Genomic DNA, 15,264 nt, shown 5'->3' on the forward strand with positions numbered 1-15,264 from the left:
TTCGAATAAGACCCCAACAGAAAAACTGCCTTATGGACGAAACCTAGAGGGACAGGGACTCTCCCCTTCCCCCTTTTCTTGGCCGGCCAAGGAGGTGGAATCCACCATGGACTCCACCCTCCCACTTGGTTGGCTGGTTAGGATTTGTGGAGTCCCTCCGGGACTCCTCCTTCCATAGTGATTTATTTCCGGATAATTCTAGAAACCACCTTCCATAAATTCACCAGATCATTTCCAAACTTGGAAAGTGACTTCCTATATATGAATCTTATTCTCCGGACCATTCCAGAACTCCTCGTGATGTCCTGGATCCCATCCGAGACTCCGAACAAAACTTCGAACTCCATTCCATATTCCATATCTACTTAAACGACATCAAACCTTAAGTGTGTCACCCTACGGTTCGAGAACTATGTAGACATGGTTGAGAACTCTCTCCGACCAATAACCAATAGCGGGATCTGGAGATCCATAATGGCTCCCACATATTCAACGATGACTTTAGTGATCGAATGAACCATTCACATACGATACCAATTCCCTTTGTCACGCGATATTTTACTTGTCCGAGGTTTGATCATCGGTATCTCTATACCTCGTTCAACCTCGTCTCATGACAAGTACTCTTTACTCGTACCGTGGTATGTGGTCTCTTATGAACCATTCATATGCTTGCAAGCTATTAGACGACATTCCACCGAGAGGGCCCAGAGTATATCTATCCGTCATCGGGATGGACAAATCCCACTGTTGATCCATATGCCTCAACTCATACTTTCTGGATACTTAATCCCACATTTATAACCACCCATTTACGCAGTGGTGTTTGATGTAATCAAAGTACCTTTCCGGTATAAGTGATTTACATGATCTCATGGTCATAAGGACTAGGTAACTATGTATCGAAAGCTTATAGCAAATAACTTAATGACATGATCTTATGCTACGCTTAATTGGGTGTGTCCATTACATCATTCATATAATGACATAACCTTGTTATTAATAACATCCAATGTTCATGATCACGAAAACCATGATCATCTATTAATCAACAAGCTAGTTATACAAGAGGCTTACTAGGGACTCCTTGTTGTTCACATAACACACATGTATTAATGTTTCGGTTAATAAAATTATAGCATGGTATGTAAACATTATCATAAACACAAAGATATATTATAATAACCATTTTATTATTGCCTCTTGGGCATATCTCCAACAGTCTCCCACTTGCACTAGAGTCAATAATCTAGTTTACATCTGTAAAGATATAACACCTTGGCCTTCCGGTGCTTTATCATGTTTTGCTCACGGGAGAGGTTTTAGTCAACGAATCTGACATGCTCAGAACCGTATGTATTTTGTAATTCATTTGCGTCTCAACGCATCACTCATTTCCAAATGAGTCGGCATTAAATATGTTTGGTCTTCTGGTGGAACCTTAATTCCGCGATCTGAAATATGTCACTAATATTGTCATACACAATATAGCTTCAAAGTTCTGACACTATCGGAACTACACCAAGTTCTCAAATAACCTTTTGACTTAACATCCTTTGTCATTGTCAAAACAATGACATACTTTGCCTTCTTTCATAGAATCCGTCACAATATTTAGAACTCTTCTAAATCTAGCATAGACAACTTCTATCTCATTGTGCTACCTTTTAAACAACACTTAGCCTAATTGAGATTGAAATTTATTTTATATGCGACCAAACTAATATCGGTGCAACACATTACATCGATTTGTTTGTCATTACACCATATAAAATTATATATATATCCTTGGATCTTCTAAAGTACTCAAGGATATTCCTATTGTTTGTCCAATAATCATCACATGAATTATTCTGGTACATGCTCCTAACTCTTTAGAGCACAAGACATCTGATTTTGTACATATTCTTCGTGATCTAAAATCACTCATGTGTTTTTACTCATCGAGTGTCAAATACACTCAAGTCTTGTTAAACCTTTACATGAAAAGAACACCTTCTTAATATTTCTATGTACTTTGACTTAAACTTATTATGTATTCCAATCTATCTTCATAGATCTTGACACTAAATATGTTTCAGTCCATATCCTTTCATTGAAGTTAATTCTCAATGAAATCTTTTAATCAAGTATATAATTACATCATTTATAACCAACTATATGTCATCTACATAAAGTATTATAAATATGTCTCAGCGCTCCCACTTAATTTCTTGCAAATGGAAGCCTCTTCATCGTCTCTGATGAAATCAAAAACTCTTTGAAGATTTCATCTGGTGAAGATTCCAACTCCGCGATACTTACTTCATCCAATTGAAGTTCGTATACCTATCTAGTATTCCACGGACTAGCAAAACTTTTGGTTGTATCTTGTATACACCTTTAATACACACTTCTGTTAAGTAATGTATCTTGCCATCCTACTAGCATATCTCATAAAAGAAATATGTAGTGATTACTAGAATAATCCACATAGACTATAAGCATTGCTACGGAAGATCTAATCTTATCGTAGTCAACTCTTTGAACTTTGTCGTAAACAACTTTTCGACAAGTCGAGCTTCTTCAATGATATTTCATCCAAGTCCATCAATTTTATAGATCCATTTACTTCCAAAAAGTATTCATCTATCTTGGATTTCATAGCTTATAGCCATTTTAACAGAGTCAGGGCCCATCATAACTTCTTTGTTTGTAGTTGGTTTATCATTATTCAAAATCAATCCTTTGTCCACAAATCATTTATTTGATCACAAAGTAAACCATTCCTACAAGGTTCAATATGTACTTCGATCTCCATGGCTAAAACATTTTGTAGTCATGGGAGTCATGATCGTTGTGGCCGCTTCTGGAACCAATTCCAATGCTGCGCTACTCTGATCATTATACTCAAGTTCATAAACCTTATCAAGTTCTATTGTCCTCCCACTCAAATACTTCGCTAGAAACAATTTCTTGGAAATAAGAAACATTGACAAACACTTTTGTCTTTGTCTCCATAGTGGGAAGAATTCCCAATCAATTCTCTGGGATAACCAACAAAGACATTCATCCGATTTTGGTTGTAAACTTTTTACTTATGCTATGCATAGCAAAATTTAAGAAAAGACTATTAGGATTCATACCCAATGCCATAACTCGTATGGTGTCATTTCAACGGATCATGATGATGCTCTATTAAGTGTAAAAGCGGTAGTCACTAAAGCATAATCCACAAAAAATATAATGGCATCAATATTTTATCTCATCATTGATCCAACAAGGTTTGTATACATCTCTCGGATACTGTATCATCATTATGATACTCCAAGAAATGTGAGTTGTAGAACAATTTCATGACTCTCTTAGATGTTCGCTAAAACTCGTAATTCAAATATTTTCCCAATGATCCAATCATAGATATTTGATTTTTCTATTACGATGATTTCCACTTCATGCTGAAATTTATTTGAATCCATTCAAATGTTTCAAACTTCTTCCTTATCGAATATATCCACATATCTATCTATACCTAATAATAAAGGGAGAAGCGTTTCCGTGGTATTCGTCCGTTTGGTCCGTCCTATTCTTTCGTCCGTTCGTCGATGTGCTTTCCTATTTCGCTTTTGGTATGTCTCACGAAGGCTCCCGTCGAAGCAAACAACCCGACCCGATCCGGTCTGAGTCCAGGCCGATGAGGCCTGCGCAACGCTATTGATCGCTGACCTGTCATGGGCGAGCCTGAGCTACATCGACGTGAGCGAGCCAAACTAATTAAGTTTCCAGACCAGACAGAGTCCTTCGCTTCCTGCCTTCTCAGAGTCTATATATGGGAGCGATCAACTGTAGTGCATCAAATCGATCCAAAGGTTACGATCCAAATCCAAATCTTGCGATTCAATGGTGACGAGAAGAGGTAGTAGGCATGGGTGGGCGCTCCGCTCCTCACCGGCGGGAATCACGGCGTCCGGTGACGCCGTCGGGATGGAGGTCTATGTGGGCACCATGCAAGATATCGTCACCACGTTGTGCGCCGACATGGTCGGGCACCGATCTCCTCCGGCACACACTATTGGAGCTCCTCCCATGCCATCCTGCCTCGATCTCCTACGATGTGGGTCGACAGGCGGGTGCAAGGCGCGCGTGGGCGTCTGCCCAACGGGATGCTGCGCCTCGATCATCTCCTCCAACATCTGTTAGGAATAAACCACACCGTCGACCAGCGTGTGTGCGTCAAGGTCGAGTCCGGACTGCGGTGTGTGGTCGTGTGTCAATGTTCATGGCCGTGGTGTGTGTGTGTGTTCTGGCTCAGTTCGGAGGCCGGTGTGTCGCCGCCATCCGAGCCGTTCGCGAGAGTAGCGCTGGACCAGCATGTATGAACGGTTGGAGCCGGCCGCGTCTAGCGCGTAGAGCGCGCCGTGCATGGGTGCGGGTGGATCATGGAAGTGCGTTCGTGGGCGCATGGGCGAGTGGAGTGTGTGCGTGCGTGCTCTGTATAAATACCCCCGTGTACTGATCGTTGGGAGGCAGTAGTATGATCCAGCTAAAATAAGAGAGAAGGACTTAAAGTTGCTTCGTCTCCTTTCTCGTATCATCTTCTACCTCGGTCCTAGAGAGAGAGAGTGACGGAGGGGCTGCTCGGCATTTGCCGCCGGAGGCAGCCCAACAATTGAATTGGTATCAGAGAGCCTCAAGGCGATGGTGGCCGTGGCGCTCGGTAAGTCCAGGGCGAGTGCAGCGGATGTGGCAGTGGCGCTGTGACGCCGTTCGTGCGGCGGGCGCAGCGGCAGCAGAGGCGCGGCACGACGACCATGGTGCGGCGGCCATGGAGGTGCAGTCGCGTGTTGAGGTGCGCAGTGGCGTCGGACAGAGGCGGAGGCTCAGACTCATGACCGTGTGCGATGTGTTCACCGGCGCCCAGGTTTTACGGTTGAGCAGGTGGCTCCCGTACGAGATGATCAAATCGCCATGACGTACATGCGCGGAAAGATCGGGAAGAAGACGGCGTTTATCGCCGGAGGCAGCCCCAACAACATCAACCTTGTACCGCGCGACGGACAGGCGGCTGCAAGCTCCTCCACTGTCTGATCTAACTTGCTGTAATTCAAGAAGGATGGATGAGGTGGCCTCTGAATCTAACTGTCAGATATTGGGAATTTGTGGAGCACCAGATGTCCTGATAGATCAGAGTTGATGGGAATCTCAAAAGAAATCGAAGAGCTTATAGTCAAGGATTACTTTCTTTCGTACAGCGGCAAGCGGGCAAATGTTTGCGCACATCTGTGTGCAAAGCCACCTCTGCTAACTGACCAGAGGGTGTGGCGTTTGGCTACTCGCCAACTCAGTATTCAAAAAATTATGGTTATCCTTAGCTAGCTCTGTTTGGTGCTTATAAAAGTTTCATGGTTCAGTTTGCTGGCCAAGTACTCCAGGTACCCATACTTCCTTTTTGTGTGTAAACTGATCGTGTGTATACGGCGCGGCAGAAGTACTAAGCATTGCTGGTGATCTTTAAGAGTAATCTGCTGACTGAATTTAACATGCTATTTTGTAATGACGTTGAGAAAGGATACTTGCTATTTAAAAGATTTTTTTGCAAAGCAGAAGTTAATAGATATATAGGATGGTTACTAGCACTGATCCGATCACTGTATTTTACCCCGTGGACTATTCGGTCACCTACTCATTGCATATTGCATATTATTCAGGGTAAGAGAATAGCTATTTCCCAATAGAAATTCACACTTTCAAATAAATAAAACTGATAACAAAGTTACAAAACTTCAGCTATTTATTTATTCACTCCTCAAATTTTTTTTTGTTATTTTTAAAATTAATCCGTTGCAACGCACGGGTATTTTTCCTAGTACCTAATAATAAAAGCAAAAGGGTTTCTCCCTCGGTCGTCCGTCAAACATAAAACTGCCCTTAAAGTTGATCAAAATTACCCACCATGCCACCAGTAAGTTATACCGGTTTGATTTTTTTTCCGTGTCCATCGTTTTCTACATCATCGCCGCTCCTATTTTCTTCGTCCGCCTCGCGCGCAGACCCCAGCCCCCGCACTGCTCCTCCCAGGATCTGGTCGATCTCAAGCCTCGCAACAAGAGCGCTGACATGGTCCATGAGACCAGCGTGCAACGCGACCGGATATGTAAGGAGGAACGCCTGTGGCAGTCTCCGTAGGGCACTCGCGTAACCCTAGCCGTCACCACCATCGCGGACGTCGTTGGCGACGTGGCTAGAGCCCTCAACGATCTGCACTACCTGGCTGAATACTTCCGCGCCGCCGTCCGATCGATGGCCCCCCACCCAAGGAACTGCGCGCAACCGTCTTCTCGCATTCCGGCTGCCGTCGTTTGCGCGTGAGGCTGATTCGTTATCGTATCTTCATGTTGGTGCGCGCGAGGAAGCTTCGTCCGGCTCGAGGCATAGTGCAGCAAGGGCCTCGCAGTAGACCTGGCCCGACATGAGGCGCGGCGATCATCGGCAGCCCAAGTGGATCATCCTAGTCGAGCAGGTCGCCTCGGCGGCGATTGAGGATGGCACGGAGGCGTCGTGGTTCGTGGCAGCTCTGCATGTGGCCTGGTTTTACAAGCCCGCAGGGGTGGAGGCATGGAGTAGTTGGCGTGCTACGGCCTAGAGCCCTAGACACCTGTCGCGTCTTCTCGCCGGCCAGGTTCTGCATCTATAGAGATGAACATGCTTAGCGAGAGAGTCTGATCGACCGACAGAAACGGGAGACAGAGAAGAAATTCGTGTGGGCTGGCCTCTCTCATGCCTGACATCGGAGGTGGTCAGGAGGTTCGAAGAGCAGGCACTCAAAAAGACATGCATGGACAAGGGTTAATCATAGACTCGATCGGCTTACCTCAATTAAAGTCTGCAGCGATTGATCGGTTTACTTCTACATGCTTTTGGTCCTTGATCATCGATAATTTAGTTGCAGTGCATAACAGCCATGAGGGAAATCATGTGCTGTAGGATCTGGAACGTTTGTCCCGCTGAGATTCTGCTCATTCATGCCGCAGAGCAGACCCTTCCATCGCATCAAATATATGGAAGCCACGTCCTTGCATCATGCTGCACGGATCCTTCATGTAGAGCTTGAGAAGCTGGGTTAGTAAAAAATTCGGGGTTGATGTGAATCCAAGAGCGCCGATCGACTTGCGAATCGTAGCAGAACGGAAAGGAATTAAAAATCACAGAAAAACGGAAAGGCATCGTGGCTTTCCATGGTGCCTAATTGACAGGAGCACAACAAGAGCATGAATTAAACGGAGACGGGATCACAGGGTTGACCTCTAATTCTGCCCCAGGAAGCAAAAATAACGTAAGAGAGTCTAAAGAAGGCATGCCGAGGCCTCGCGAACGAAAAGTACTAATTCAGCATGCCGAGACAGTTGTGTGATGTACAAAGACATGCCGAGAACGAAAAGTCGAATTATGCACGCCGAGACATGAATAAGTTGCGTCATGTACATATTCAGCTTTACTGTTCTACATATTGGGTTGTATTTGTTAGTTTTTAATGGATAAATTATACCAAGTTCAATTACCAAATATGTTTACACACTTTAATATGTGTCATTGTAATAAAAAAAATTCTATTGCAACTCACGGTATTTGTGCTATCCTCCTCAAAATAAGCTTTCGCCCCGCTATATTAATACAGCAACCAACCGATACAACAAGCACGCTGGGGCTGCAGCACAACCAACCCCAAAAGGAACAAAAGATAAAGCAAAAAAATGAAAGAAATGCCAACATCGGCAGCTCGACAAAAACGAAGATTACTCGCAACCGCTACGCCCTCCGGAGAATTCCACACACTCCTAGCCCATCGAAGCGCCGTATATCAAGCAAAACCTTCAACAAGGAAAGCGACGACGACGCCGTTGCTGCCCGGACTAATCCTAGGGTTTCCCCTGATACGCGGAAGAGATTGGGGTGGAGGGACAGCCGACGCCCTTCAAGATGGCACGGTGACACCCGAAAGGCGTCACCGCGTCGGTGTCATGCATGTCGACAAGGATTTCACCCGCCCACCAGACCCGCAACCCGGACGATTCGACGTGCTCCACCTAACTTGCCGCCCACCAGCACACGCCACCATGGTCTTGAAGCCATCCTCGCCATCTCGTTGTAGTCACCGGAACAGGGCCTGGAAGGAGAGAAGAAAGGCAGCAGGGTCGGGGATAGCAGCACCTCAGCCGCGCGGGAGGGAACTACCTCCACCGCCTTCGTTGTAGCCATCCGGATGTGACATCGAGGGCAAACCAGACCCACCTGGCCCGGCTGGGCCCTCACAGGCCCGCAAAGTCCTCACCGCCACACTGCAGCAGGCCGACCAGAGTACCGCCACCACCCAGCCACCACCGCTGCGCCTACTCCGCATCTATGGAGCACTACCGGCGCGCCATAGGCAGACGGCCCGCCCAGCCTAGATAGGCCCCAATCTAGGCCCAGATCTGGGCCGACCGAGCGCCGCCCAAGCACCTCCGCCTGCGCCGCCCCGCCGCCGCTCCTCCTCCCACCCGACGTGCGGGAATCACTCCACCACGCAGAACCGCTGCCGGCCGAGGAGCACCACCCGGCTGCACCTACCCTGCGCAGGCGCCGCGCCGAGAGGGGAAGTCAAGGGACCACCGCCGCCAGCACCGTCCGGGCCGCTCCCGGCGACGACGGGGTCTGGAAAGGAGGAGGGGCGCGGGACGAGGTAGGTGGCGGCGTGGCCCGGTCGCCCGTGGGGGACGACACAGGTCGCGAGAGAGTTTCGCGTTTTTTTCACAGAGGTCGGTATTTGTGCTATCTATATCTATACCTCTCTACCTAATAATAGTAAAAGCGAAAGAGTTTCTTGTTCATTCATTCTTTTATTAGTCAAAAATGGTTCGCTCGCACGCACACAAAGGTTGCAAATTTTTGTTTAAATTCTTTCTTTATGCATCAACAACATGCAGCAAGTGAAAGCAGAGAAACTTAGGGTTTTGTGGTAGTTCCGCAAAAAATACATCACTTTTAGTGGACTTGTTCATGAAATAGAACCTATAATTACTAGGTCAGTAATCTTGCTCTTTCGCAGCAACGCGCGGGCATTGTGCTAGTATATACTCAATTTATTGTTGGAAGTTTTCATGAAGTAGAAGAATCTCCCGCACACAACTATGCCCAGTGAACCACATGTATCATCATGTATGTTTTCACTAAGTTAGTTGCCCGTTCAACTCTTGGCCAATGAACGGTATTTTAATCATTCTTTTTAGAAAAGATTTGCAAGCGCCAAATGATTCAAAAATCAAATGACTCCAAAAATCCATTTGCATGGAGTTCCTTCATGCGTTCCTTTCTAACATGACCTAAATGGCGGTTCCACAAATAAGTGGAATTCAAATCATTTGCCTTATGGCATTTTAGCATCAGTGTTATGTATGTGTGTTTCACCATTAAGATTTATAATAACTTATCCATCGTATATGGAGTAATGTCATAATTTGAACAACTCATTGTTTTCATTTGACAAGAGCAAAATAACAATTATTAAGTTCTTTATTATAAGTTCTAAGGGCTAGATAGAATGCTAATGACGAACATAATAACACTTTATTTTGTTCCAGTCGTGCATTCCTATCATATTCCTTGTCAGTCACTTAGGCCATTGTATTCTTGTATTGGGTTGTTTTGTATGACACTTCATACCAACTAATATGGTACAAATACCCAAGAATTTCATTGTGTGACCTAACTAGGAATATAACCATAACATGTATATCATTTATATACACCTGAGCTACACATTCTAGTCTTTTCTTTCTTTTTGCCAATAATCTTTTGTAGTTTCTCTTTTAGCTTTCCTCATTATTCAGAAAAACACATCAACTTCAATAACTTCTCGGTTTGTTGGTCAAATACCAATAACCTTGAGGTTCTTACTTTAAAGTTGATCATCATATGACAAGTGTTCCGGATTTCACTATTAGTAACCTTGTAATATGATGAACAATTTCACTCATAATTTTATCCATTGTATCATGATGACTTTCTGAGACCATGTCTGTACATGCTAGGCTCATAAAGTTTTAACCTTGGTATTCGCATGTGCCAATCTGGCTTGCACCCGTTGTATGCACACGTAGAATCTATAACACCCGATCATCACGTGATGCTTTGATACGACGAGTCTTAGCAATGGTGCATACTAAGGATGATAACTTCATGGATATGCGAATATTGTTAGTGCCCCAATAGTTGGAGGATTGGGATGCCTTGCGTCTTCAACCTTCGTACATTCCCATAAAACTTATGAGTTTATGTAGTCTCAAGAAATTATATTCTATCATGTTCCAATAAGGTCTTAGATATCACATATATCTCATACCTTGATTATTTCTGAAAACTAAATTTTCAGCTCCTTACTTTTCAAACAGATTTGAACTGGGAGGTCACGAAGGAAGTAAGGGGGCATGTTAAGTTGATAATTTTGAACATTGTAGCATCCTTTTGACGGTTGGGCTTATTCTGTTTACGTTCTCGGTTTGGTTCGGGCCCCTCTCGATCTTTTGCGTATAAGGGAAGGGGGAAGGAGTCTAAATCTATGGACATTAATGAACCACCATTGATGGACGTTGCACATGACACGCAAAATTCGACTCGACGGTCCGGTGCTAATAGAAGTCGCTTACTCTCCGTCTAGCGAAGGTGCCAGGGCAGGGCTTTTTTTAGTAATAGTGGGCGGGTCTCATGAGATTTCATCTATGCCGGCCGTCGGAATCAAACGAGGCAGCACAAATGGGGGTTAGTGCCGCATAAAATAGTGCTAGCCCCGTGTCCCGTCCCTGTGCTTTGAGCCGTCCCGTCCTCGTGCATTCAAGTTGGAAGTGGGAATTGGTTTCGGGTTCCGCATGCGATACTAAGAAGAGTTCTTATTCAATCACATTCCTATCTATATCACTTATTAATATGGGGGTGTGCCTGCCTGTTGGCGTCCACGCGAACTTGCCTCTTCCTTAGCAAGTCAGTGGGAGAACGCCATCGGTCAAGAGAAATGGAATCCGTTGTTAAGTGGATACCGGACCCGGTAGAATTGGCATCACTTCCTTCACTCCACAGAGGACTCGGGATAAGATCGTTCCCAAGCAGAAGGAAAAGTCATACTTGTCCCTTAGCGGACTCACTCTTGTCTTGCTTCATCCCGGGGAATCACTTAATAAAAAATGCTAACAGTACTTTAGCAGATGTAGAGGTTCTCGAACTGCGAAACCAAAAGTCACGATAGAATGGTTTCTATCCGGACCACGAATCCGGAAAGCGCTGGTTTGATCCCAGCTCGTGAGAAGGGTGGTATGCTAGCAGAAAATAGAAAATGCTAAAGAGAAGGGTATTTTCTGGGAGTACGTGGCAACCGGCTCAAGACTCGAAAATGAGCTTAGCTTCTAAATGGAAGAGGTGTAAACGCCCAGGAAAAGATCTCTAGTTAACAAAACCAATCCTAGACCTAGCAGATAAAGCGGGTAAGAAGCATACTATGCACCCTTGATCCTTTCCCCTCGCTCTGAACCAGGACTCGATTCTATGTCCAAACATCACATGCCAGCAGATGTAGTCACCATCATAGGTACTCAAGATATTGTGTTTGGAGAGGTAGATAGATAGGACGTAGTCTTGCTCGATCAGGACCCTAGCTTTATTGCGAGCCAAAACAGCCTGAAAGAAGAAAAATGGAAAAGGATGAAAAATGCAATAGGATTCCTGATCCAATAAGAAATCCCAATTCGGTTTCACGGAGACAAGATAACTTTATGTACTAATTGAAACCATAGCTCTTTGAATCAACAATATGAGGTTTACCTAAAAGTTTGCAATAGGACTTAATCAATTCTTGATTCTTTAAGAATACGGTACCAATCCGTAAAGTTTCTTATCAGATTTTAACAGTATTTCTATCTCAATTACAAGACTAGCGCATAGTAGTAAACGGATGCCAATACTACAAAATTAATTCAAAATACTACTCAGACTATGTTTATGATAATTAGTTCATGTTTTAATCTAATTACTAATGAACTCCCACTTAATACAACATCCCTCATAGTTGTTAAGTGGTACACGATCCAAATCCACTACACCAAAACCGATCATCACGTGAGATGATGTAGCTTTAATGGTGAACATCAACATATTGATCATATCATCCATATGACTCGTGTTCAACCTTTCGGTTTCCGTTGTCCCGAGGCCATGTCTGTACATGCTAGGCTCGTCAAGCAAACCCAAGTATTCCGCGTGTGCAACATGGCTTACACCCGTTGTATATGAACGTTGAATCTATCACATCCGATCATCACAAGATGCTTCATTTGAAACGACGAACTTTGGCAATGGTGCATACAAGGGGAGAACACTTTATTACCTTGATATTAATGTGAGGGATCATCTTATAATGCTACCGTCGCGTTCTAAGCAAAATAAGTTGCATAAAGGATTAACATCACATGCAATTCATATGTGATATGATATGGCCCTTTTATCTTTGCGCCTTTGATCTTCATCTCCAAAGCACGGACATGATCTCCATCATCAACGGGCATGATCTCCATCATCGTCGGCGTAGCGTCAAGGTCCATGGCGCCGTCTTCATGGTTGTTCACCTCATGTAGCAACTATTACAACTACTTTGAAATACTACTCAACATGAAAATTAAAGACAACCATAAGGCTCCTGTCGGTTGCCACAATACAATAATGATCATCTCATACATATTCATCATCACATTATGGCCATATCACATCACCAAACGCTGCAAAAACAAGTTAGACGTCTCTAATTTGGTTTGCATATTTTACGTGGTTTAGGGTTTTCGAGTAAGATCTAATCTACCTACGAACATGAACCACAACGGTGATACTAGTGTTGTCAATAGAAGAGTAAATTGAATCTTCACTATAGTAGGAGAGACAGACACCCGCAAAGCCTCTTATGCAATACAAGTTGCATGTCGAACGAGGAACAAGTCTCATGAACGCGGTCATGTAAAGTTAGTCCGAGCCGCTTCATCCCACTATGCCACAAAGATGCAAAGTACTCAAACTAAAGACAACAAGAGCATCAACGCCCACAAAACCATTGTGTTCTACTCGTGCAACCATCTATGCATAGACACGGCTCTGATACCACTGTAGGGATTCGTTGCATAGAAAACAAAAAAATTTCCTACCGCGAGAACGCAATCCAAGCCAAGATGCAATCTAGAAGATGGGAGCAACGAGGGGATGAACGAGACTAACCCTTGAAGATTTCCAAAGCCTATAAGAGTAGGCTCTTATTGCTGTGGTAGATGATCACTTGCTGCTTGCAAAAGCACGTAGAAGATCTTGATCACGGTGCCACGATCGGGCAGCACCTCCGTACTCGGTCACATGTTCGGTGTTGATGACGACTTCCTTCTCCCCGTTCCAGCGGGCAGCGGAAGTAGTATATCCTCCTCGGAATCCCGGTAGCACGACGGCGTGGTGGCGGTGTCGATGGAGATCTCCGGCGGAGCTTCGCTAAGCATATGCGGGAGAAGTAGTGGAGGAGGGGTGCTAGGGTTTGGGGAGAGGGGGTGCCATGGGCGCCGGCCTCAAGGGGGGCAGGGGTGGTGCGGCCAAGCCATGGGCGGCCCCCTCCCTCTCCTCCTCATTATATAGGTGGAACCCCAAGGGTTTGCCCAAAGTCTTCGAATAAGACCCCAACAGAAAAACTGCCTTATGGACGAAACCTAGAGGGACAGGGACTCTCCCCTTCCCCCTTTTCTTGGCCGGCCAAGGAGGTGGAATCCACCATGGACTCCACCCTCCCACTTGGTTGGCTGGTTAGGGTTTGTGGAGTCCCCGAGGGACTCCTCCTTCCATAGTGATTTATTTCTGGATAATTCTAGTAACCACCTTCCATAAATTCACCGGATCATTTCCAAACTTGGAAAGTGACTTCCTATATATGAATCTTATTCTCCGGACCATTCCGGAACTCCTCGTGATGTCCTGGATCCCATCCGAGACTCCGAACAAAACGTCGAACTCCATTCCATATTCCATATCTACTTAAACAACATCAAACCTTAAGTGTGTCGCCCTACGGTTCGCGAACTATGTAGACATGGTTGAGAACTCTCTCCGACCAATAACCAATAGCGGGATCTGGAGATCCATAATGGCTCCCACATATTCAACGATGACTTTAGTGATCGAATGAACCATTCACATACGATACCAATTCCCTTTGTCACGCGATATTTTACTTGTCCGAGGTTTGATCATCGGTATCTCTATACCTCGTTCAACCTCGTCTCATGACAAGTACTCTTTACTCGTACCGTGGTATGTGGTCTCTTATGAACCATTCATATGCTTGCAAGATATTAGACGACATTCCACCGAGAGGGCCCAGAGTATATCTATCCGTCATCGGGATGGACAAATCCCACTATTGATCCATATGCCTCAACTCATACTTTCCGGATACTTAATCCCTCCTTTATAACCACCCATTTACGCAGTGGCGTTTGATGTAATCAAAGTACCTTTCCGGTATAAGTGATTTACATGATCTCACGGTCATAAGGACTAGGTAACTATGTATCGAAAGCTTATAGCAAATAACTTAATGACGTGATCTTATGCTACGCTTAATTGGGTGTGTCCATTACATCATTCATATAATGACATAACCTTGTTATTAATAACATCCAATGTTCATGATCACGAAACCATGATCATCTATTAATCAACAATCTAGTTATACAAGAGGCTTACTTGGGACTCCTTGTTGTTCACATAACACACATGTATTAATGTTTCGGTTAATACAATTATAGCATGGTATGTAAACATTATCATAAACACAAAGATATATTATAATAACCATTTTATTATTGCCTCTTGGGCATATCTCCAACACCTACAAGTTGCAAGCATCATGCATAGTGTACTAATAGTGCCCGCACCTTTTCCTAATTAGCTCGGATTACCTGGATTATCACCGCAATACATATGTTTTAACCAAGTGTCACAAAGGGGTACCTCTATGCCGCCTGTACAAAGGTCTAAGGAGAAAGCTCGCATTAGATTTCTCGCTTTTGATTATTCTCAACTTAGACATCCATACCGGGACAACATAGACAACAGATAATGGACTCCTCTTTAATGCTTAAGCATTCAACAACACTTAATTTTCTCATATGAGATTGAGGATATTTGTCCAAAACTGAAACTTCCACCATGGATCATGGCTTTAGTTAGCGGCCCAAT

This window comes from Lolium perenne, chromosome 6 (genome assembly GCF_019359855.2).
Source record: "Lolium perenne isolate Kyuss_39 chromosome 6, Kyuss_2.0, whole genome shotgun sequence".
NCBI lineage: Eukaryota > Viridiplantae > Streptophyta > Magnoliopsida > Poales > Poaceae > Lolium > Lolium perenne.